This window comes from Arvicanthis niloticus, chromosome 5 (genome assembly GCF_011762505.2).
Source record: "Arvicanthis niloticus isolate mArvNil1 chromosome 5, mArvNil1.pat.X, whole genome shotgun sequence".
NCBI classification, from domain to species: domain Eukaryota; kingdom Metazoa; phylum Chordata; class Mammalia; order Rodentia; family Muridae; genus Arvicanthis; species Arvicanthis niloticus.
This window is the reverse complement of record NC_047662.1, coordinates 61,598,061-61,622,778: the sequence shown is the minus strand read 5'-3', so window position 1 is coordinate 61,622,778 and position 24,718 is coordinate 61,598,061. Positions and strand designations below refer to the sequence as shown.

General features: G+C 38.4%; 1 pseudogene; it reads left to right on the top strand.

Moving 5' to 3' along the window:
- Positions 1-18,982: 18,982 nt before the first annotated feature.
- Positions 18,983-23,298, top strand: LOC117708738 (sentrin-specific protease 2 pseudogene; annotated as a pseudogene).
- The last annotated feature ends 1,420 nt before the right edge of the window (positions 23,299-24,718 follow it).

Genomic DNA, 24,718 nt, shown 5'->3' with positions numbered 1-24,718 from the left:
AAGTAAATAAATTAACTAATAAAAATGAAACCTACATGTGTAATATTCTAAAAAGAACAGGAGAAAGAAAGATCTTGTGGCTGGGTGTTTAGTGGAGATTTTATAGTTAGTTCTTAGACCTACCTTAGATTTCTTCTCATATATTTCTCAGCAAATAGTCATTTTTAAAAGATATCTAAGCTGATGACACAATATAAACTGGGAGAGAAATCTTTATAAAACATGACAGATAAAAGACTTCTCTGCCAAAATTGAAAGAACTTGCAAAAGGTAATAATGAGAAAGTAACCCAATAAAAATTGAACAAAAGATCTGAACTTAGGCCCCACAAAAGCTGCATGAAGAACATAGAAATAACCTGAGAATAGTTATTGGAAAAATGCAAATTAATCACAATGAGTCTATGCACTTATAAGGATTCTAAAATTAAAAAAGACTTCCTGATTCAAGTGGTTTCGAAGATAGCTGGAAGTTTTATATAAACTTAAAATCCTGAGTAATGAATCCATGGTCCATGCCTGTAAATCCAGGCCTCAGAGGGTCAGAAGTTCGGAAGTCAACCTCTGCTACACTGTGAGCCCAAGACTACCCCATGTGACATGTGACCAAGACTACCCCCATGTAACATGTGATCCTGTCTTTAAAAGAAATAAAATATTCAAACTGGAAACAACCCAAATTTCAATCAATAGATGATAGAGTAAACAGATAATAGCAAAGCCATCCATGGAAGATTACTCACTGATAAAACAGGAAATGGTCTGCAGTATACGAGTGAAACTCAAAATAATTTTGCTGAGTGTAAAGATACAGACTAAAGACAGTTCATACTTTATGAGTCCACTTGTTTAAAATTCTAGGAAATGGAAACCAGTTGCAGTGATAGAAGTCAGAGCAATGGCTGCCTGAAAAAGAATGAGGGAGAGAGATGAGAGGGAGGAGGGGAGGGGAGAAGGAGAGCTTCATTGTTTACACTTAGAACCGGGTATGGTAGCACACACCTGCAGACCCAGTACTCAGGAGGCTGAGCCAGGAGAATCAAAACTTTTAGGGCAGCTTTAGATATTTAGCGAGACTTTATCTCCAAAAGTCATCAAATTGTAACTTACGGAGTTAATTTTTATGTTGATTACATTGGACTTTGATAAAGCTATAAACATTTAGCTTACTAAGTTTTTAAAATAATTTTTTTCATTCTTTGTCTTGAATGGCAGATCTATTTTTGTTCACGAAACTACTGCATTGATTGAAGGAAACAGAAAACCAAACAAAATGTGCCAGTAAAAGGTGCCCAGTGTCTTCCAGTCCAGCCTCTTTCATGCTGCCCTTCTTCCAGGATGCACTGGTGAGTGGAAACCTTTGCACACTTCAGGGATGTGAAGCCTGGAACTCGGGGCTGTACACAGCAGTCTGTAGCTTGTCGTTTAGTGGCTTGATAGCCTCTGGTTAAGAGGCCGGTGCTCCAGATGTGTCTGTTGAGGGTAATCTGGTCTCATCTATTACCAGGCTTCCACCCGTGCTTCGAAAGGTTGCTGTACTTTTAAATCCCCATCCTTTGGCTTTTGGTAGTTTCCTATCCTCCTCTGATCTGCTCGGCAACTTGGGAGGCTATGTAGAAGGTTCTAGAGCAAGCTGGCCATCTTCCTGTCTTCCCACATCACACTGGACCTGGGTGCGGCCCTGAAAAGAGGGAATAGGAGGCTTCTCTAAGAAAGTATGGCCTTTCTTGTACCGGGCTGAGAAAGCTGATACTAACGGCTTGTGGTTCTTCCAGGATGTTTAGAAACGTTCTGTTACCACATCTGCATCTGTGGCACAGAGGATGGATCTGGTGAGAGACCTAGGGCACAATATTTGAAATGTTTCCTTTTGGGCTTGCAGTATAGGGAGGACCAACCTCTCAAGATTTGAAGTCAAGGATCTCCTGACCATCCCTACTCCCACTCCCACCCCCTCTTCCGAGGGTTCAGCCTGGGACTGTGGCACCAAAGGGGAAAAAATGACAGGGCTGGCTGTGGCTATAATCTTCCATTCTGTATCTTCCTACCCACCCTTCACTTCCATGCCTCCTGTTCTGGGCTCTCTCCTCCCACTCCTAGGAAGCTCTGCTTTAATTCCTTAGGCAGGTATGGTTGGTTACTTTAATGGCCTCATTCTTAGTTTCTTTTTTTCTATGGCTTATTTTAAAGTCAGCCTACTGTGCCCCAAGATTTGCTATTATTAAAGGAGTCTTTAGGAGTATTTGGAAATTTCTTTCTTTTCTTCTTGCCAACGGGATTTTCCTTGGGATGCCCTGCTGAGCCAGAGAAAAGCTGAGCAGGGAGCAGGTACAGCCCTTTACAGAATCACTACAATATGCCTGGACCCAGGTCCAGACTGGATCTGACCAGTGATAAACAATGCCACACACAGACAAATACAACCAGAAATTCATGCTGTTTCCAAACTAAACAATTTAATTTAAACTAAAACAATTTAAATTACATACGATTTTATTTCTGGTTATCCTTGTTTATGAATTGTCTATGTTTAACAAAACCTGATCAATCCATTATCAATTGCTTAGGGGAGTCATATAAAGAAAATCACTTAATATAGTTTTTTTAAGATAAAACTTTAATGGGAAATTGAAATATTTTTAGCTGTAGATATAAAGACTTATAGGAAAATAACTATTATTTTGATAGTGTGAAATTATGTTATACTCTGATAGTTTTAAAGACAGTGTTATTTGAATATTCTAAAAAGTTATGTTTAAATAAATTAGTCTATAAAAGTGTTAGGCATTATGGTTGTAAAGCAAGAAATAGAACTTAAACTTTCTGTATTATTGAATAAGGGAAATTAAATATTATTAGATATTCTAAGCATTTGCACATTAATTTATTTAAAAGTTATCATTTTTTGTGAGCCTCGTGTTAAACAACTGGATCTTCCCTCCAGCCCCATAGCATGTCTTTGGGAGGATTAATAATGCTGGTCCCCAAAGAAATCTGCTCAGCAATATTCCTCCTTTGAGTAACAGATTCCAGAAACCAGGGAAAGGGCGGGGCAGCCCTCAGGTCCCTCTTTCATATCATATTCCTAACTTGACTGTTTTCTCTATCTGAGGACATTTGTGAAAAAGACCAGACAGCTCTGTATGAATATCTCTAGTAGAATTTTATGAGTCACTCTATGGTGCAAACTCACTCTGTCTGTAAAAGCTGCTCTGGGCGTGCCAGTCCCTGAGCGCCGTCAGCTTCCTGACTCCATTCTCGTGTTGGAATGGAGTCACACGTTCACTATGACTTGAGCACACTTTCTACAGACTTGCTCATCCACAGCTTGGCACAAGACCTACTACCGGGAGTCCTTGCTGGGCATTTAGACCAGAATGAGTGCAAAGCTGAGAAAAACGTTTTCTCCGTTCCCTATCAGCCTGAAATTTTGCAAGGCCTAGCATTTTCTTTTTTATTATTATTATTATGCCCAGAGGTAGAACCAAGAAATTTAAGAGGCCACAAATTTTTCATCACGAGGCTTGAGTTTGAGTTAGGTTTCACTTCTCTGTTATCTCGGACACATACCAAAGTCTGCCTGAACCCCAGCAAATTTATTGGTTTATTTACTAATTTATTTGTTTGTCAGACTTCTCTGGCAGAACAGAACTGATAGAAGGAACACGTTAAATATACGTTAGATTGACTTACACAGTGTGGTCTCCATGGTCTAACAGTGGCTGTTTTCGCACTGCAGAGACTGACAACAGACAGCTGTGAGTCCATGAGGTTGGATATCTTGGAAGTTTCAATCTGGCGCTGAAGACATGGAGGATCCTGGGAGGACCATTGTTCTTCATTTATATTGGAAGTCTGAGGGTGGGTTCCAATGTCAGATGAGAATGCAGCAGCAGCAACAGGGTAGATGAACTTTCAAACAGGGCACACATAATCGCAGGTGAGATGCTAAGAAACACATACCAAAGGAATCTTCATCCTGCCCTCCTTATATCTGGCCCACATCATCAGAAAGCGCTGCCCACAGTTGGGTCAGCTCCTCCCACTACAATTAACCTAATCAAGAAAATCCCTCTCAGGTATGCCCAGGGGCATGTACCAAGATTGGCTGTCACAAATTGGTTATTATTTGATTTCATTTTATTTCTTTCTGATACTGAGGATTCAACAGAATCGGCAAGCACTCACTCTACCACAGAGCCATGCCATCAGGTGAGTTCCTTCTTCAGTGGAATTACAGACTCTGTATGCTGTGTCCCATGGGACATCAACTGGTAGCAATCATCAAAGTTTAAGTGAGAAGGAGACAGAGGTTCTGACAATCCCAGAGTCTACTATACTTACTTATACTAGATACTTACTGGGATGAAGGGTATCTAGTTAACAGAGCTGAGGGAATTGTTATGAGGGAATTGTTATACCCATTGTTATGGGTATCAATCTATAAAATTGTAGAAGAGCAGTGATAGAGGAAATGAGGAAGCAGGGAGGAGCAGAGGTGGATTGGAAGTGAAGAGTTCTCTAATAGCTCAAAACATCAGGGCTCAACCCAGATGTGACCATCTGGGTGGACACTAAAGGTGAGGGATGAGGGAGAGGGCAGGGAATGTCAGATGCCATGGGCCAGGTGTGCTTGTGTGTACCTGCTTACAGAGACAGAGCCATTCCTGTCTCTGGCAGAGAGCGCCGGGAATAAGTAGATATTGGGTCTTTTTAGGGTATAGATAAAGGTTGAAGAGGCTAAATGTCATCTCTGCACATTAGATGCCGTGATAGACAAGAGGGAAAGACAACTACCTCCAGCTAGTTGGGGGTTCTTTGGATGTTTATTGGGAAATCTGATTCCAGTGACAATAGGGTTTAAGTGAGGTAGTTCTGGGCTTCAAGCATCCAACAGATCTTACTAGGTCAACCAGCAGTCTTGGTGGCTGTTCCATTCACTGTGACATCCTACATTGACATTCTCCATGTCATTCATTATGACATTCTCCAGCCTCTCCCCTATGCTGTACTTCCATGAGCTTCCTGGGAACCACTCTCTGACATCCTTGATTTTCTTACCTTTCTGGAACTCTAATTGCCTCCTGGAGGCTGCTATGCCTTGGACAAACAACTGTAACAAGCAGTCCTCTATCTTGCCTGTTACCAGCTGGGCCTGCTCTACCTGTGAGAAAGGCCACAAATCAGCAATAAAAGCATATGGGTAAGACTTCCTTGGTGCCCATACAACCTCTTAGCTGCTAAACTCCACGCTTAGTCACACCTGTCTGCACAGGCTTACTGGGTCTGCCTAGGGCAAGCATCAGAATGTGAACGTTTGCCTACTTGAGGGGACCAAGGACAGCTGCAAGATGGGTGGATGCTATAAAGTAGCTGTTGAGGGCATCTAATGGCTACTGGAAGTTTCCTCTCATCAAAGGGAAGCTTTATGGGGTTGTTTCAGGGGGTCTGAAGAAATCATGACTGAGGCAAAGTTTCCTGAAGCCAAAGCCACAGTTTTGGCAATAGCCTGACCGGAGCAGTGAGTTCTGAGATCAGCACAGGCACCTTGAGCAGCCATGAGTGTAAAGCACCCTAACGTTATGAGGACAGCACCTGCTGCACAGAGCAGCTGGTTGGCTGACAGCTCCATTTCTGTAACTACAGTTGGGCATTCACAGAATGATGACTGTCGCTGCTTCCTCTGGAACTTCAGGTACCATCACGCATAATCCGATGAACTTGGAGACTAGGGAGACACAATAATGATAACAGTGATTCCAACCATAGGGATGTGGAGGAAGAGGAGATGAAAGCTATCAATCAAGCAGCCAGGCTGCTTGCTTCTGACAGCTCCAATCATTCTTTCTGTCTCTGCCTCTGTCTCTGTCTCTTTCTGTCTCCTTCCCCATTGTTCTCTGTTGCTGTCTTTCTATATACCTTTCTCCTTGAATGCTTACAACAGAGATATAACATAAAATTAACATTCTTTAATGATCCACATACCATTAGGGAGGGCTGAGTAGTAATTTGTCTAACTCTTTCTACTTATCACAAGCAGTAGGCTACACAAACTTAGTTGAGCAACAGTACACTGGTCTTTAAGGTTTATTATTCCAGTAAGTCCATACTTAGAAGAGTAATCTCCAAGAATATAATGGTTTCTTATCTGCTCAGATTACTAGTCTTTACTGTACATGTAACTTTTAAGAGCTCAGTGGAGGTGGCTAGTTGTTTTATATTGCTGTTATAAAACACATCTTACTCCACATACACAGCAACTGTCTTATTGTTGTTTATTAAACAGCCAGAGAGAGACTGGAAACCCAGATGTGCCGGACCTAGCCTCTGAGAGCCAGTGCGTTTCTTCTTTCAGAGAGCAATTAAAAATCAGCCAAAGGATGCTGCAGAGAGCACTTGCTGTTCTTAGAATTCAGCACCCACATCAGGCAGTGTATAACCTCCTATATCTCAACTTCCAGGGGATCCAACAGTTGAATTTGAATACAAATTAAAATAATTTTTTCTTTTCTTGAAAAAAAGCATTCAAGGGATAATAGAAAAAACCTGCAAAATAGGAGTCCAAATCAAAGAATAGTGATGTAGGAGAGCCAGTGGGAGCAACAAAGTTAGCAGAAAACCTGACTGGCTCCAGTGCGTCCTGAGTAACAATTTGCTGATGCACACTTGCCTTTATAGGGCCAGGTAACCATTTTATAGTCCAAAAGCACAAGATAGGAAACTCTGTTAAAAATATTTCTTGTAAATCATTTCTTCATAAAATCTCTAACCTGTTAAAAAGAACATATTACTATAAATCCCTCTCACAATAGTAACACTGTAAGATACCTAGCAATAAGTAAGACCTGGCTTCTTTAAAAAGAAAGTTAAAAACTCTTATTGCGGGATATATAAAAGCTGAAACTCGTGGAAAAAATGTTTCATGTTCTTAAGTGAGTTATTAATATTTGTCCCCCAAATATAAGGTTCCCCAAATTGGATTTTGAATGGACAGTAATTCCACCTAGTGCACAATGAAGTTATAAAAAACTGAATAAAAAGTTTGTGCAAACAGAATTTGAAGAATGGTTACAGTGTTAACAAAATGGGGAACTCTGGAGATGATTTGAAGCAACAAATAAAATGATAAGAAAATTATTTTAAGTGTAACAAACTGTATCAGATTTTGGTGCATTGATAAAGGAGCAAACTGAGTCAATAAATAAAATAATCAAAGATCTCAGTAGTGAATTACAGTCTGGGAACATACTGTTGGACAAAGGCGAAACTTCAAACAAGAAATGTTATTGTGTATCTAAGAAATGGTTGAAAATGCTATCTTTTTTCCACTGGATGGTTTTGGCTTCTTTGTCAGAGATCAATTGACCATAGGTGTGTGGGTTTATTTCTAGGTATTCAATTCTATTCCATTGATCTTCCTTCCAGTCTCTGTACCAATACCATGTGGCTTTTTATCACCCTTGCTCTGTAGTACAGATTGAAGTCAGAGATAGTGATTTCCCCAGAAGTTTTTCATTGTTGAGAATAGTTTTCACTATCCTAGGTTTTTTGTTATTCCAGATGAATTTGAGAATTGCTCTTTCTATTTCTGTGAAGAATTGAGCTGGGATTTTGGTGGGCATTGCATTGAATCTGGAGATTGCTTTCAGCAAGATGGCCATTTTTTACTATGTTAATCCTGCTGATCCATGAGCATGGGAGATCTTTCCATCTTCTGAAATCTTCGATGATTTCTTTCTTTGGTGACTTGAAGTTCTTGTCATACAGATCTTTCACGTGCTTGGTTAGATTCACACCAAGGTATTTTATATTATTTGTGACTATTGTGAAGGGTTTCATTTTCCTAATTTCTTTCTCAGCCATTATCCTTTGAGTAGAGGAAGGCTACTGATTTGTTTGAGTTAATTTTATATTCAGCCACTTTGCTGAGGTTGTTTATCAGCTGTAGGAGTTCTCTGGTGGTATTTGTGGGATCACTTAAGTATACTATTATATCATCCACAAATAGTAATAACTTGACTTCTTCCTTTCCAATTTGTATCCCTTTGATCTCATCTGCTTGGTTAAGAGAAAGGTTTCAGTGTTTAGCTGTATGTGAGCCAGGGACCAATCCTTCCGTGATTAGGTACAGGGTTGGACAAAATCCAATTGTGTACCTAATCATAGGCCAGCAATAGTAACAAAGCCTTGGGTAACTACCCTGGCCAGGAACCATGTGAAGGGTTTTTGTTTGTTTGTTTGTTTTGTTTTGTTTGTTTGTTTTGTTTTGTTTTTGTTTTTTTCTTTTTTTATTAGATATTTTATTTATACTTCAGATGGCATCCCCTTTCCCCATTCCCCCACCCCCACCCCCCTTAGAAAACCCCTATCCCATGCCCCCTTTTCCTTTTTGCATTTATACATTTTTAAAAAATAATGTTAATCATAGGCTTTATAAGTTTGGAATTGTTCAATCAGAGGTGTAACCCACTGACCAACCTAGATATAACATCTATCTTTGACTGGTGGAGATACTTGAACCTCTGCCTCCCTGTCTCCCCCCTCTTTCTCTCTTTCTTCACCTAGCTTCTCCTCTCTTTCTTCTTCTCCTCTTTTTACTCCTTTTCTTCCTCTCAGTACTCCTCCTACCTTAGCTCCTCCTACACATCACCCTTCCTGTTAAAATGAAACTTTTCTCTCAAAATACAATTAGAACATAATTATGCCAATTTGTACCAGTGAGGTACAGGATAGTCCTAATACCCAGTCCATCCTTTTGTTGATTAACCAGCACCTCTGTCATCTATTCTAACTAAAACATGTAGTTCTGAACCTGGCTTTAGGATGAATGTCAGCTGATGACCATCCACTCAAGTCTTTTCTCTTAAGGTCAATAGCTATGTTTTCAACCCCATCAGAAATCCAGAATGACTGAGTTAACTATAATTGTGGGAAGCACAAATCATAGTTTCTAAAACTTAGCCAAATTATAGAGACCTCTGAACACCTGGACACTTGCTCTACTTCAAAACGTTGGAACATCTGTTCTTCTGCCTTCTGGCCCAGGATCATCTGACAGACCTTAGTGCTGCAGAATTATTAAGGGCTGATTACTCTGTCTAGGCAGATATAATCAGTCGACTATTCTGCAAGTGTGTCCTTTTCTGGACAGTAATTTGTCTGTAGAAGGAAAGTGGCCATTCTTGCCTAGTGGCTGTCTCACCACAACTGGAGTAACTCCAAGGATCATGTGAAGGTTTGTATGTGTCTTAGTTTGCTTTCTTTTGCTGTGATACAGACCATTAAAAAATAAATAAATAAATAAATAAATAAATAAATTTACTCAGGATGGAAAGGGTTTATTTGACCTAGATACCACAATCAGAGTCCTTTAATGAGGGAAGCCAGGGTAGGAACTCAAGCAGGGCAGGAACTTAGAGACAAACTAAAACAAAGACCATGGAAGGTTGTTGCTTACTGGTTTTCTCTGCTTGATTTTTTTTAGACAACCTAGAAGCACCCGGCCAGGGGTGGTATAGCCTTTAGTGGGATGGACCCTCCCACATCAGTCATAACAACAACAACAGCAATATTCCATAGACTTGTCTACACTCAGATTAAGGCACTCTCTTAATTGTGGTCTCCTAGTGCCAACTTGACAAAAGATTAACCAGCTGTTAGTTGAAGTTAGTTAGTTAGTTAGTTAGTTAGTTAGATGTTATTTCCTAGTGCCAACTTGACAAAAGACTAACCAGCTGTTAATTGGAGGAAGTTAGATAGTTAGTTAGTTAATTATTTAGTTAGTGAGTTAGATGATGGAATTCTTTTTTCAGCTGTATTTCCTGGGAGCTCCATCTCTCAGTGGGAAGCCAGGGTCCCATCTTTCCTGCCTTCTCTACCCTCTCAGCTTTCCCTTTTATCCATACATCATTCTTTTGTGTTAACTGCCTACCCAAAGGAGCCTTTTCTATCAGGAACCCCAATGGCCACCCTAGTCTGGGACACAGGTACGTAAACTTTATTATCTTTCCAGTCCCCTGTTCCAATTTTTCCAGACTTAGTCTTGTAGCAGACTGCTTACAGGAGCCCTTTGTCCCCTTCCTCCTCTACTCTATAGGGACTCTATCTCTTGATGAGGATCTTAGTCACCTAGCCCTTTCAGACTGTTCCTATCAGCTTCTTCTCCTAGCCCATTTCAATTGCTTTGTTTCATCTGTCAGCTTTCAGAAGAACTCTCTGCAAAGGATACCACAGCCACAACACTTGTCTAGAATCCTGAGTAGGCAATAGCAACTAAAGAACAGAACGCCCATCCAACAAAGACAAAACATTTACATCAAGAAATACCTCAAGCATCATAATTCTAGCTGTTTATATTCTAATTAAAAAAAAAAACACAAACAAGAACAGCTAAAAGATTCCTCCTGAAGCCAGTAACCCTGAAAAGTGTAATTTAGCTGAAGCACAAGACAAGGACTTCAAAACCGATCATGAATATTTTCAAGGACTTTAAATAGAAATGAGTAAATGACTTAGCAAAAACTGTGAAAATATAAACAGTTGAATGAAATAATGGGAATATTTTTGCGATATGAAAATAAAAATAGAATCACTGAAAAAGGAAACCCAAAACTGAAATAAAACTGGAAATGAAGAACTTAGGAAGTAAAATAAAAACCTCATAGATAAGTCTTACAAGTACAAGACAGAGAATTTCAGGTCTTAAAAAGGTAGAAATGGATAGCTCAGTCAAATAAAATCTTAAATCTAAAAACATCCAGGCACAAAATATTAAGGAAATCCGGGACACTATGATAAAAAGCAAACCTACAGATAATAATTATAAAGGAAGGAGAAAAAAGAAAGCCAAAAAAACAGAAAATATTTTTAACTCTAAGAAAAAAATGTTTTTCATTCTAAACAAGGAAAGGTTCAAGGTTCAAGAAGGATACAGAATACCAAAGAGGCAAAACTAGGAAAGAAATTTCCTATGAAACATAATAATCAAAGCACTACATGTGTAGAACAAAGAAAGGATTTTAAAAGATGCAATGAAAAAGAACATATCATGAATAAAGGCAGGCCCATTAGAGTAACAACTAACTTCTCAATGGAAATCCTAAAATTCAGAAGGGTCTGCACAGATGTTCTACAAACTTTCAGAGTCCACAGATGCCAGCCCAGACTACTATAACCAGAAAAAACTATCAATCACAATAGATGAAGAAAGAAAAACATTCCACAATAAAACCAACCTTAACCAATTTCTATCTGCCAATCTAGTTCTAAGAAAGGAAACTAGAAGGTAAACATCAGTGTGAAGTGGTTAAAACATACACAGAAAGACACAGGAATAACAACTCCAAAACAGTAAATCAAAAGAGGGGAAGAAAACCCATACCATAACAATAAAATAACAGGAATCAATAAATCCTGCTCATTGGCAATTCTTAATATAAATGGTCTCGGTTCCCCAATAAACAGTTATACCCTAATAAATTAGATTAGAAAATGGGCACTATTCTTCTGGTGCATCCAAGAAATACACCTCACCATCAAGGATAGATGCCATCTCAGGATAAAAGGATGGAAAAACAAATGACCCAGGAAGCAAGCAGGTTTAGCTATTTTAATATTTGACTAAATATTAACTAAACTAAACCTAATTAAACCAAACCAAAACTAATCACAGCGATAAGGAAAGATATTCATTAAAGGAAAAATCACCAAGGGGATATTGCAATTCCAAATAAGTATGCACCAAACACAAGGGTACCCAAGCTTATAAAAGAAACACTACAACAGCTAAAATTACATACTGAATCTCACACAGTGGTAGCTTGTGACTTCAACACCACACACCAATACTCAGGTCATCCAGATAAAAACTAAACAAAGAAGTGATGAAGTTAAATAACACAAGTGGCATAAATTAGTGGCAGGGCGTGGTGGCACAGCATTGGGAAGACAGAGGCAGGCAGATCAGATCTCTGGATTTGAGGCCTGTATGGTCTACAGAGTGAGTTCCAGGACAGCTTAAGATACACAGAGAAACCCTGCCATGAAAAAAAAATAAACTAAAAATCTCAGGAAATACACACACATGGATGCATACAGCATAGATTTCTAATCTTGAGATTGAACACCTAACAATCTTATATCCTGGGCAAGTGAAAGATTTATCTGATAAAAAATCTTTAAGTTATTGAAGAAATAACGAAGAAGACACCAGAAGATAAAAAGATTGTTCATGCTCTTGGATTAGTTACACACACACACACACACACACACACACACACACACACACACACACACCTTCATTAATGGAATCAAATTGAAGATCTAGGAAAAAGTCCAATCACCTGTGGTCATCTTAGTTTTTATAAAGAAACACAAGTACACACTGGAGGAAAAACAGCTTTCTCAATAAATAGTGTTGGCTAAACTGAATGGCTTCATATACAACAAAAATAAATCCATATCTATCTTCCTGCATAAAACTCAACTCCAAGTGGAATAAGCACCTCAACATAAAACCATATACCCTTAATAAGATGCAAGAAAAAGTGAAAAACAGTCTTGAATTAATTGGAAAAAAAAGGACTTTTTGAACAGTACACCAATAGCATAGGCACTAAGACCAAGAGTTAATGAGTGGGGCATGATGAGACTGAAAAGCTTCTGATTGGCAAAGGACACTGCCATTCCAACAAAGTAGCAGGCTACAGAATGAGAAAAAAAAATATATCTGATAGAGTTAGTATCCAAAGTATGTACCGAACAAAATAAAAAACAACCCTGGATGTTAAGAAAACAAATAACATGGTTTTAAAATGGGTTACACTTCTGAAGTGTAAATAAAAGATCTAATAAATAAAAAAAAGTGGGTTACACAACTAAGCAGGGGGTCTCAAAAAATAAAACACAAATGGCTGGGAAATTTTTAAAGGAAGTGTCTCACATCCTTAGCAGTCAAGGAAAAACAAATTAAAACTACTTTGACCTTTTTCATCTTACACAATTTGGCATGGAAAAGATCAATAAAATAAGTGACAGTTCATGTTGGCAAGGATGTGGGGAAAGGGGAAACCTCATCCATTTCTGGTGGGATTCCAAACTTGTACAACCAGTATGGAAATCAGTGTGGCAGTACCTAAGGAAACAGGAAATAGACCTACTTCAAGATCCAAGATCTTTATCCACTCTGGTGCATGTACCCAAAGGACTTTACACCCTACTCCAGAGATACTTGCTCATCCATGGTTGCTTCTGGAGTCAGAAATTAGAAACAGCCTAGATGCCTACCAGTTGATGAATGGATAATTAAAATGTAGCATATGCAGTGAATATTACTTAAATGTTAAGAAAACTGAAATTATGAAATTCATAAGTAAATTGGTGAGGGTAGAAAAAAAATCCTGAGTGCGATGATTTAAATGAGAATTGCCCCCCATAGGCTCAGATATTTAAATTGTTGGTTCTGAGTTGGTAGACTGTTTAGGAAGAATTAGAAGGTGTGACCTAGTTGGAGGGCATGTATCACTGAGGGTGATCTTTGAGGTTTCAAAAGCCATGCCAGGCCAAATCTGGCCCTCTTTCAGTCTCCTCACTGTGGATCAGTCGCAAGCTCTCATCTTCTGCTCCAGCACCATGCCTGCCCCACCTGCCTCCATGCTTCCTGTCACGATGATCATGGACTTGCCCTCAGAAACGGTAAGCAAATCCCCAGTAAAATATTTTGTTTTATAGTTGACTTGGGCACGGTGTTTCCTCACAAAAATTAAAGAGTAGCTAAACCAAGGAGGAAATCCAGATTTAAAAAAAAGATTGTATGTTTTCTCTTATTATGTGGATATTGGCTTTTAACTTCCTGATATCTGTAGTACTACAATCCAAATAATCACGGTAGTTAGATATCTAGCAAGGAAATAGGGAAGTGGAGAGGACCACTCAAGGAAAGGGAAATAGGATATATTTTTATGGTGAGACAACGGGGCAACTCGACTAGAAAGGTTAAATAAGGAAGGGGATGGGAGCGAAGGGTAAAGGAAGAAATGGAGAAGGACAACAAACATCAAAGGCCATTGAAAAATTATATAGGAACCTACTATGTAGAAGCTTTCTGCAGTATGTATATGAAAGGGATCTGAATGTGGTCACCAAATAATAGGGGAGACAATGCCCTAAATGGAGTAAACACCCAATGCCACCAAGTAAAATAGATCGCATCTTGTTGACTCCTTGGTAAATGGGTCCCATAGAAAACCCCAAACATCCCAGGCTATTGCCAAGGCTGTTGGCTACTCTCCACAACTTGATGGTAAAGCCCTATTGATGAAGATGGATGCCATTGAACACAGAGAAGTTGAGCCAGTGCCTAAATAAAAGCTTCACCCCTACTGACTTGCATTCATTGTGCTAGAAAGTCCTCTGCATGCTACCAAAGAAGAAAGGTAATCACTTGTCACCCGTTTATAAACTCTGCAACCTTCAATAGTAACTTGCCTTCAAGATCTACTAGCTCAGTGGTGGTACAAATGACACAGGAGTAAGCAGCTACCTTTTGATTCAACATGAGGCCCACTCAATGAAACGGAACTCATATTTGGCACTGCCAATGTAACCAAAAATCTGAGATCAAGTGAGCAATGGGCCTAGCAAAAGGTTTACTACTCTTATTCTGCTAAAGGATTGTAGTAACAAAATTGCTCCTATTGGCATACTGCTATATCCATAGGTCAGTGCCTTGCTCAAGCCTCCTCAGAGAAGCTGCTTCTTGCAGTAGATAGGAATTAATGCAGAGACCTACAACTGGGCAATGTACAGAGAGGGAGAGACTTTGAAGCACTCAGTCCTAAATGTATGAATTCACAGACAGTGTAGCAGCATGTACAAGACTTGCACAGATTCAAGCTGGGTGAGGTGCTGGCACAGAAAGGGGGAAGTGGACATAGAATTTTGCTTGTAAATAAGAAACTATCTACAACTGATACCCACCTACCAGTAAAGGGAAAATCAGTTTTCTCCAGTGGAGTATCATTGGGCATATCACCCACTCCCAGGGTGGGCATCATGCCCAGGGATAGTTGGCCAAACGAAATTAACTAAATGGTATTATTGTGGACTTTTTGTCTCATTTTGCTTCATTTTCACACTTTTTTTTACTGGACTTTTGTCTATTTTGAATTTTTGTTGTTTTTGAAACAAAAGTTTTTGTTTTAAAAATGATAGACAAAGAACATAAAGTTGGGTGGGGTGGGAGGTGCAGAGGATGTGGAAAGAGTTAGGGTAGGGGAAAACATGATCAAAATATATAATACAAAGAATTTTTCATTAAAATAATAATAAGAAGAAAAGCAAGAGAGGAAGGGAGATGCTACCAGAATTAAAGAAACAATCTGCCAAGCCCAAGCCTATGTTCAGTAAATGAGTCTGTAGAACGGGAAGGAAAGATAAAGACATTCCCATGCAAGCAAAACATAGAAGAGCATATCTTTATCAGACATGACTAAACAAAATAATAAAAAACTTCCTTCACCCTGGACAACAAGAGACATTACTAGGTAAGATGTGAACATCAGAAGGTGTGAAATTTATTACCAAGTGGTCAGCCCAGTCATAGTTATAGTAGTAACATTATATGGAGCTAGTAGATTATACTTACATAATCATGAATAGAAACAGGCACATATGCACATATGTATGAACAAGTAAGGAAATAGAGGCCATGAGTTTGAGAGAACGCAAGAAGGAGTGCATGGGAAGTGTTGGAGGGAGGAAAGGGAGAAAACAATGTAGTAATATTTTAATTTCAAAAGTACATTTGGGAGGTGGCTGAGCAATTAAGCACATTCTACTTTTGAAAAGGACCAGAGTTAAATTCCTAGCACTCAGGTCTGGTGGCTCTCAACCTCTGTAACTCCTGCTTCAAGGGAGCCATGTCCCTTTCTGGTACTTGGAGCATCCATACACATCTGAACATACACATACCTAAAATAAATAAAGTATTAAGTTATGTGTTAGGATAAAGACAATATGGGGAGGTATAAAATATAAGATTAAAAATTCAAAAATTTTAAAATCAGGTGTGGTGATTCTTGGCTGTAATCCCAGCACTTGAGAAGTGGTGGTAGTAAGACCACCAAATGAAAGTTATCTTTAGCTACATTGTGAGTTCAAGGCCTAACTGGCCTATATGAAACTCTGTCTTAAAACATTGAAAGCTAGAATGTTATAGAGTTTCTATTGGGGTGTTTTCTTAATATCCTTCTGTATGTCGTTCTTGAACCCTTTCTTATCTTTATGTAATCTTATGTTACCATCATTTCAAAGCAATTTTTATAATAAAAATATTTGTTTTTATAAACTTCTTGGTAATTAATTATACAGCAAAACCAGGGGCAAACCAAAATAATAAAAAATGAATCAAAATAAACTAGGAAAGTTAGTTAATCATAATAAACACTGTAAAAGAAGAGGGAAAGAAAGCTAGAAAAGAAGTTATCATATGGCTGTAGGAAGACCTTAACGATTGGTAATCATCTTAAGAATAAATTGAATTCCTCAATTAAAAGACCTAGCAACTCTTTAAAAGCACATGTTAAAGTATAGATCAAAAGCATGTTGCCTATAGGAAACTTACTTCTCTCTAAGGACATATGTAAAGTGAAAAGATGGATTGCAGTGTTTATGTAAGTGAAATTCAAAGACAGGAGTAGTCATATAAGATAAAGTAAACTTTACAAAGCATGTTGAGAGGAGACAAAGAGGGATACTATATAATGATACCATGTAATGATATTATATAATGATACTATGTAATGATATTCTATAATGATACTATGTAATGTTATTATGCAATGATACTATGTAATGATATTCTATAATGATACTATGTAATGATATTATGCAATGACACTATGTAATGATATTATGTAATGATACTATGTAATGCTGAAAGTTTCAATTCAGTAACAAACACTGTAAATACTTTAAAGAGTTGTTAGGTCTTTTATTTGAGGAATTCAATTTATTCTTAAAACGATTACCAATCGTTAAGGTCTTCCTATAGCCATATGATAACTTCTTTTCTAGGATTCTTTCCTTCTTCTTTTACAATGTTTGTTATGATATGTATTTGCTATCAAAACATTCAAATATATGAAACAAAGACTAAGGACAGACTTAGAGTCCAATATATAATAGTAGTGACTTAACTTACTTTCAGTGAACAGATCATCCAGGCTGAAAAATTAACAAATGGTAGTTAATTGTGCCACAGGCAGACCCAACAATCCTCTACAGATCTCTCCCTCAACAGCGGCAGAGTACACATTCCCCTGAACAACATATAGGGCATTCTCCAGGACAGATCATGTGGGCTACAAACAAGCTATGGTGAAATAAAACTAGAAATCCATAATAAGGAAAACCTTGGAAATTAACAATCTATGAGCAATTAACAACCTATGAGCAATTAACAGACCAAGTAAGGTAATTAAGACATTTCTCAAAACAAATAGGAACAGAAACACAGCATAACAAAAAGCTTTGTCATAAACAAAACATTAATAACAGGGAAGTTTATAACAACTAATAACTATATCAAAAATCTAGCAAGACTGTTGGTATAATGGCTAATTTTCACTATCAACTTGACAAGATTTAAAATCTCCATGGAACTACTCTTCTGGATATATTTATGAGGGTGTCTCTGGCAGCTTTGACTTAAGAAGGAAGACCATCCTGAATGTGGATAGGCCATACAATCGATGAGTGGGCAGCACTGAATGAAGAGGAGAAAACAAGCTAGCACCTGCATCATCTTTCTGTTTGACTGTAGATGCAACGTGAACTGTAGCCTTGTGAGCCCAGCAGCATGGCTTTGTAAACACTGTAGCAAGCCATAATTACAAACCAAAAGCCAAGATAAACCTTCTGTCCCTCAAGTTGCAGTTATTAGGTATTTTTATATAGCAACAAGAAAAGTAATTAAAAGAATTGGGAATGGTGCAGAATACTTTTAATTTCAATCCTAGGGGCTGAGGCAGGAGATCATGAGTACAAGGCCAGCTTAGGCTACATACCATGACTTTATGGGGGTAAATGAGGTCTTAAATAAGCGACTTATTGTAGTACTTCAAAGAACTATAAAATAATATAAAACATGACTATATTAGTAGAAGGAAAGAAAGAAAAGATATAATAAAGATCAGGGTAGAAATAAACATGATAGGAAATTAAAAATATAAAAGACCTGGTTTCTTGAAACGATAGTTGATGAAGAAAATAGAGGATACCATCAAGGCATGGTGTCTTCATTTACTTTACTATTGCTGTGATTAAAACAATCATGACCAAAAGTAACTTAGGGATAAAACAATTCATTTGGCTTATGAGTCCCCACCACAGCCCATCGCTAAGGCATGCAGGCAAGAAGCCAAGCAAGTCAGGAACCACGAAACAGGAGCTGAAACAGAGACCACAAAGAACTGCTGCTTATTGGCTTGCTCCTTCATGGCTTGCTAAGCTCTCTTTCTTAAACCATCAGGCCACTAGCCCAGAGGTAGCACTGTCCACACTGGGCTGAGTCCTTTCACATCAGACATTCATCAAGAACATTCCTTACAGACTTGCCCACAGGTGATCTTATGAACATTTCTCAGTTGAGGTTTCTCTTCTTCTTCCCAGATAATTCTAGCTTGTGTCAAATGTTAACAAAAACCTAATCAGGGCACATGGTTTTGCTAAAATCTCTGGTAAACAAATCATGTTAAATAATAGCTATCACTTTTTAATTTCTATTGCAATTTTATATGTATGAGTGTTTCGCTTGTATATCACATGTGTGCCTGCTTGCCTGTGGAGGTCAGAAGAAGGCATATGATCCCCTGGAACTGGAGTTATAAACCGTTATGAGCTGCCATGCGGGTGCCTGGAATTCAACTGGGTCCTGTGGAAGAGCAGCCAGGACTCCTAACTGCTATTATTATAAGAGATGGGCGATGGCTGAACCTCTAGTGTTACTAACAAATTACAATAAGAAACCGCAGTTGAATGGGAGAAAAAGTCAGGGCGGCTCCCAGAGGAGCTGGTTGGTGTTTCTTGTGAAGCTCCTTCTCCGTGAGAAGGAGTGAGACAGCTAGACAGGATCCGAAATGGATCTCAGTAACAGGCAATTTAAAGAGCAGAAAAAGAGACAGGAAGGGGACAAAACTTATGCATGGCAATGCACCAGCAGTGGGAGGAGAGACAGTCAACCACGGTGCTGGCAAGAAGCCATGTAACAGACCTCCCTCTGAGTCAGCTGAGAGTGATCCTAAACCCTCTCTGAACGGCACACTCTGGGAAGCTGCAGCAAATAGTTTTTATATGGAGCACTGGACTATATGCTAAAATCCAGCCTTCGGAATACCTCTAGCCAGCAGGGGAGAAACTGAATTAGAACCAGATGGCAGAAATCTGATCTCTGATTCTAGGCACAGTGTGCAGTGGAACGCCGACACAATTCTGTGTGTATACCCATTTACCAAGGATCACACAGTAGCACAGCCAGCATTTACGTTCCAACTTGTGACGGATCCACACAAGCATCGCTGCCCCTCTGAAAGGAGGCATGAATAGCATTCATAACTGGGTCAGTAAAAGAGTCCCTAGAAGGAACCTGGGGGATGGCTCATTTAATAAACCATGCATTGAGAATGGAAGAAGGGACCAGGAAAAGGGAAACATTTGGAATGTAAATAAATAAAATAATTAATAATAAAAATATAAAATTAAATTTTAAAAATGTAACTGAATTCAATTCTCTCTCTCTCTCTCTCTCTCTCTCTCTCTCTCTCTCTCTCTCTCCTGACTCCCTTATTTTTAAAAATAGATTTTCCCAAAGAATATCAACTGGCCTGGTTTGAGTGGTGGTACCCTTGACTCAACCTCCTGAGAGCTGAGAACGTTCAGTTTGTCTGATTGCATGCCTTCACTTTTTTCTGTTTTGTTTCCCTTTAACTCTATCTACCCCATTGCCCCCATTTGTTCTTTCTTCTGTTTACTTTTCCCCTTTATTTTTCTCTATCATTCTAAGACTGTCTGTTAGTCTTCCTACACTACACATTTGTACTCTTAGTTAACACTGTACAACCAATGTTCCTTTACTTCCTAAAGCTATTAGAAGTGAAGGGAGCTTGCTTTTTAGTGAAGCATTACTGTATTTTGGACCTGATCTTTTATAGTAATTGTTTTGGAAAACAGTATTTTGCTCTCAGGATAGTACTAGAGCTAGATCTCAGGGTTGACTGCATTATCTCCACTGAGCTGTAACTCCAATCCAGAGAAGAAAATGGTACCTCAGCCTTACCACAACCTAGTCCCAACTGAAGGCTGTAAATATTGCCATTGACAGAAACAGAGTGATTAAAAAATTAAGGCACTGATCTAATCTCAGATGTGAAATTGCAAATATAAAATTGGAAAAAGCCAAAGCACCATTAGTTAGTAATCTCACAGTAATGGCTCCCACCATGAATAAGTTAGATGAAGTCTCAGATAAGAATTTAATACTGTTTACAAAAATGTTCAAACAAATCAAAGAGTACACAGTACACAGATCAACTCCTAAGTGAATTCAAAGAGAGCACAAGCAAACAGCTAACAAAATAAGGAAGTTAGCACAGGATATGAAAGTACAATTTAAAACAGAGAAATATGAAAAGACATGAAATATTGGAAATCAGAAGTTCAGTAAATCAAACAATAGAAATAAAGAGTGGAAGGCCTCAGCAATAAGACAGACAGATCAAAGGAGAACATGACATCAGGACCCAGAGTGGGGGAGGCGGGGGCAGGGAGACAAGTGACTTAAAACATTCAGATGACAAAGATAAGCTAATAAGAAAGTACAAATAGAACATAGGCTATCTCTGGACACTATGAAAGATCAAATAACATGAGTTATGGGCATAAATGAAGAAGAATTTTATGCTAAGGACAAAGAAAATAGGTATAGAAGCATGCAGAACTCCAAACAGGCATGGTAGGAAGAGAACTTCCCCACAGCATATTATAGATAAACACTAAATATACAGAACAAAGGGAACATATTGAAAGGTAAAGAAACACCAAGTCACACATAAAAGCAGAGCTGTCAGAATAAAAGCATATTTTTCTCAACGGAAACTGAAAAGGCAAGGAGAACATGGAGTGATGTCCTTCAAGATCTAAAAAGCAGTAACTGCCAACCTGGATTCTATACACAGAAGAGACTGATTCAACCAAGAAGCCTCAGGAACAAATAAACTGCACTAGTTCAGGAGAAAAAAACTACCAACCCCTCAGAACAATGATTGAATATGTACCTTTCAATAATTACTATGAATGTTCTCAATTCATCAGTGAAAACTAGCAGCTTGAATTAAAACATACTATACATGGATTTCATGGAAAATCAAAAACAAAAAAAGCACAGCCTTAGTGTGAAAAGATGAAAACTGATACTCAAGGCTGATGGAGATAGAAAGCAAGCATGGCAATGACAACTTCTGACAAAGTAGACTTCAAATCAAAATCACAAGAGATATGCTGAGTCATTTTATATTGATTAATTATTGTGATATCCATCAAGAGGGCATTATAATTCTAAACACATAGACACCAAACATGGGTACACCCAGTTCCACGAATCAAATACTACTGTATGAAAAGACAGAGACTGGGCTCAACACAGTAATAGTGGGTGCCTGCAATGCTTACACTCATCAATAGTAGAGCATCAACCAAGAACCACCAAAGTTAAGTGGCATTAAAGATTAAGTGGACTTAATATTGCATAATTAAGTAGCCCATAGAACTGCCTCTAAAATAAATCATACTGGAGGACATAAAGCAAATCTTAGCAAAATATAAGGGATTTGAAATAATTTCATGTATTCTTATTTGATCACAGAGGAATAAAGCAAGAAATCAATATGACAGAAGCTATAGTATATTCATGGACCCATGGAGAGTGAGGAATACATTATTGAATGATGAATGAGTCATTAGAGAAATCAGGAAAGAAATTTTACTACTTCTTGGATCAAATGAAAATGAATACACAGCATACCAGAGCCCATAGGGTACAACACAAAGAGTTTTAAGAGGAGAGAAAGCTTATAGCTATAAGTGATTACAAACCTATTTAAAGGGATTATAAACCTGTATGTTAGAACACGAAAGGCTGTGTGGAATGGCAGATGAATTGATGCAACTCAGCCCCAGTCAAAACCAACTGCCCATGTTGTCACGAGAGCCAAACACTTACCAGCCAAAAGTAAGGAGATGTTCAGAGGAGAAACAGTTTGAAACCCAAGAGATTGGGAATGAACATTAAAACAACAACAACAACAACAACACACAAAAGTAGGGGAGAGACACCACCTCCAGCCTGACTTTCTGGAGAAGCCCCGTCCCAAATCTGAGCACACACTATCATCAGTGGTAGCATCAACAGCACTTCAATACCTGAGGTCAAGGAAAAGGCTCTTGCAGACCAAGAGCAGGGCAGAGGACTAGACCTCAACCCTGATGTCACAGCAAACATGGAAAAGAAAATCAGAATTTAGCTAGGCCCAGGGCCACAAGTTCTTAAGTTCTGCTTTCAACTGCAAATGATTCAAGGAGACAGGCAGACACTAAAGGGCACCCAATGGTTCAGTGACAAAGTCATCAATTCTTACATGAATCTCATGGAAAGAAATCAAACTCAAGGTCATCCTGTATGGATAAAAGATACCTTCTTTTATACAAAATTAAAGTGTGGAGACTACAGGTCAGTCAAAAAATGGACCCAGGCAGTCAACCTCTTTGCAAAGGAACTTATTCTGGTGCCTACTCACCTGAATGCTCACTGGAGAATGGTATGATAGATCTGCAGAAGAATAGTATTGTCTACCTGGATTCAATGGGACAGAAAGGACCTGACATCCTTCAAATGATTTTCCAGTGTCTTCAGAATAAGAGCAAATCAAGAAGGAATGTGGGTCTGAACCCTTTGAAGTGGAATCAATACAGCATGACAGCAGAGGAGACTCCTCGGCAGCTAAATGGAAGCAAATGTGGGATGTTTACTGGTAAATATGCAGATTATATTTCTAGAGACCAACCCATCACCTTCTCTCAGCAGCATATGCCTCTGTCTAGGAGAAAGATGGTGTGGGAATCCTGCATAAGCCCTTACTGTAGCAGTACCCATCTGGATGTTGAAGCTGCTCTGCAGTCTTTCATGGGTGTGGCCAAGGACTTCAGGCTGGGTGGGTGGAAGACCTTTGAAACAGGTTCTGGGCTATAAAGAGTGGGTGATGCCCCACGGTCTTCTATGTAGTACAAACCTGGAACAAGGAAGAGCCTCATCTGAAGCAATCCGTAAGATAGATGTGTGCCCCACACGTTAGAAGCTTTCAACCCACACAACAAAACATGCTCCCAAGCATCCTGCTTTAAGGAGTTTGTAACTGAGGTCAATGTTAGGTTCTTCTTCCAAGTTTTCTCTTTTTTATTTTATAATGTTGCAATTCTTGTATATGTTTTAACTAATTGTCAGTAGCTGGTTTCCAGTTCTTTTTAGAGTTTAATTTTCTACTGCTTGTTTCAACGGAATGTCAGTTCCAGTGCCAGGCTCCACAGCAAGTCAGGCTGGTTGCCTAATGTGGGGCACTACAGGAGTTTCACAGTATTATTGAACTCTGAGCATGTGACCTGGGTCTGGGTCCAGCTAAGAGTGTTAGGTGTCAGACATTTCAAGACATATCATTGCCTAGAACTAAAATGATCTATATTACTCTTTGAAGTCAAGTGAAGTTACTGGAAAGTTAAGTGTGGATTTTTAACTCAGGTCTCCTTGTACACAAGGTCCAGTCTTGTGAGTATTGAACTGAACTGTGTCTTCCAAAAAATAGTCAGTTTAAAGCTATTTTTCTTTGAATATGCTTTCCTCATATATATTAAGCTGAAATTATTTTCATCATTAATATTTATATTCTCCCACCCTATGCACACAATATAGATTTAATGATACTTAGTGTTGATATTGCCAATTATAAAATAATATATTTTACACAAGGAAAAAACAAAAAAAGTATATGTTATAAATTTATATTTATACATTATAAAGTATAAGTATAAATTATGAATTAAAAACCTATAAATTATAAGTGATTTTAAACCTGATTAAAGAAATAAAAGATTTCTGCAATAAAATGTGAAGCAAGAAATTTTAAAAAGCAAAAAATTTAAAGAAAATAAATTAAAGTAGATACCAAAATAGGAAAGAACTCTTGTGCTCATAGATCATTAAAATTTACATTGATGACATCTTTGTTTGGATATTTTATATATTTACATTTCAAATGTTAGCCCCTTTCCTAGTTTCCCCTCCAGAACTCCTGTCTCCCATCTCTCTTCCCCCTGCTTCTATAAGGATGCTCCCCCTCCAACCCACCCACCCACTCCCACCTCACTGCCCTGGCATTCCCCTATACTGGGGAATGGAGATTTTACAGGACCAAGGGGTTCTCCTCCTATTGATGCCAATATATTGGTTTAATGCAATGATATTCTTCATAGAAAAAGAAAAAGCAATCCTCAAATTCAAACAGAGCCACAAAAATCTGGAGAGACCAAACAATTCGGAGCAAAAAGACCAAAGCTGCAAGTATCATAATACCTGACATCAAGTCATACTGTTAATCCATAGTAATAAAAAAAATCAT